The sequence below is a fragment of the Ornithodoros turicata genome, chromosome 5 (assembly GCF_037126465.1).
Source record: "Ornithodoros turicata isolate Travis chromosome 5, ASM3712646v1, whole genome shotgun sequence".
In the NCBI taxonomy this organism is placed as follows: domain Eukaryota; kingdom Metazoa; phylum Arthropoda; class Arachnida; order Ixodida; family Argasidae; genus Ornithodoros; species Ornithodoros turicata.
In genome coordinates this window covers 75,615,422-75,617,619 of record NC_088205.1, presented here as the reverse complement: position 1 = coordinate 75,617,619, position 2,198 = coordinate 75,615,422, and positions in this window count along the sequence as shown.

Here is a 2,198-nt window from a genome sequence, read left to right as displayed (position 1 = left end):
GGCCCAGGACGCACATTCCCCCAGGGCGTCAGTCGTGACGTTGCCCACGTCTGTGAGGCGGACAACGGCGAGCCATTTCACCATCACCACCACCACCATCATTTTTAAGAGCGTTGTCGGCCTCATAAAGGTGGGCAACGTCACGACTAACACACTGCACTCTAAATCTTTTCACACCTTTAAAGGTGCAACAACGTGCATGGCGCACGCCGTTTTAGGTGTAATTTTGGTAACATCATAATGGAGCACGGTTTCGCACAAATTTTCTTTACTCGAGTGTTGTCTGTCCTCCAAAAATTCAGTCTTGCAACATCTCAACATTGTTCAACAGTATTGTAGACACTTGCACGTGCTCGATTATCGATAGCGATGCATATATGCATTAGCTCGTACCTACGATATCCAAGACATAATGAAAGCAAGATTTGCACCGACACTTGATCTTTAGTAATGCTTTCCAAATTTTGTAAAATATCATCCTGGAGATGCAATGTTACGTAACCAGGTTGAATGTTCATAGCGCACACCTTTAAAGGTGTGAAAAAGTTTACAGTGTGGGGAGAATGGGCGTCCTGGGCCGACTTCTAAAGGAACTGTGCCGACATACATCTGTCAGCGTCCGAGGAAGACCCAGGAAAAACCCCAGATAGCACAGCCGGCACCTGGCATCTCCTCTCGAACCCGGGTATCTCCCACTCTCGACGTGACATGGCCAGAACGCTAATTAACCAATCGACAAAATGCCACAAAAATGACGCACGCCTCCGTTTTCAGCAAATGAGGGGAAAGAACAATTACACTCGGGGTCGGATGGTTGGCTAGGGATCCTTATAGACTCTTCCTTCTGCGAATGGGATACATCTATGGAACGTATAAACATAAATATGACTAATAAAATACCATAAATGCAGACCGGCGAGCCCCGGTGGGGGAACTCCATACTAAAAAGACCTTGCTATTCTTGACCCGTTTTTCTTGATCTCCCGTTATCCTTTTTCCGTAAACAACGAGAATTAGCCGACGCAGACTACAAGTATATATATGGACGACTAGAGGCCTGCACGGGCCCGGGTCGGCCTTGTTATTGGCAGTGTGCTCCGGGCCGACAAAATGCGCCAACACCGCGGGCAGGGCCGGGCTCGGGCCAACAAAAATGTTTCCGAGAGTCAGGTTCGGCCGGGTCACGCAGCTATTTCCACACACTCGAGGACTATTAGTTCATATCGTCACGTGCTTGCATCATTGCTGCGCGTATAGGGTGTTCTCACATGACGTCAAGCGAACCCGTTTGGTCTCCATGGTGGTGGTCACTTTTTCGGCGCAGCTGCCGGGCTTATCTAGCATTTGCTCGAAAAGGAAGCCTTTGAATAGTGTTTTGAAACCCGGACGCGTCCGTATACCCTTCTTTTATCCCGAAGGCGCTTCGTAATTGTCGTTGTCACATTTTCTTTTATGAAAACTATGGTTGTCGCATCGAAAAATAGCGCAGTTTGTCATCTTGCAATGCCGCTAGCACGAAACGTGACCATCAGTGGGAGGAGCTTCCGAGCATGCCACGTCACTGTCACGTCACAATGTGACGTACACGCTTAAAAATGAACTTCACCGCATAGCACGCTCCTACCCAACCATAATCTTGAATGATATCGTTATCTGCCCCGAATAGTTGAAAACGGGAGGCGTACGCCTTTCTTGTGACACTTACGCTGTTCATAATTGTCACAGAAAAGGCGTACGCCTCCCGTTTTCGACAAATCAGGGCACATAACGATAGCATTCGAGATTATGGTTGGCTAAGAACGTGCTATGCGGTGAAATTCATTTTTAAGAGTGCACTGTGCGTATACACTGTGCGTAAGCAAAGGACACTGCATTATGCGTATGATTCGACCCTCTATAACATTCTCAAAGCCACTTCACATTACTCCTGACTCCTCACGTATTTCACAATCACGTTCGCAAAGCTTGGTGAGATGGGTAGGGATTGGGAAAAGGAGTTTGTCGACAGCATCCTCTATACTTCCACAAAAACTTGGTAGTGTAACGATAACGCGCTTGCCCGCGTGCGTTCTGGATTTAATTTGGTCTCGTGCTGTTGTGGTGTCAAACCGACAGCTCTTGTATGTTTGTGGCAGTATTTTCTCTTCGTATAAATTTACTTATAAATTTGTTTGATAAGCGCTAGAAACGCGTACCTC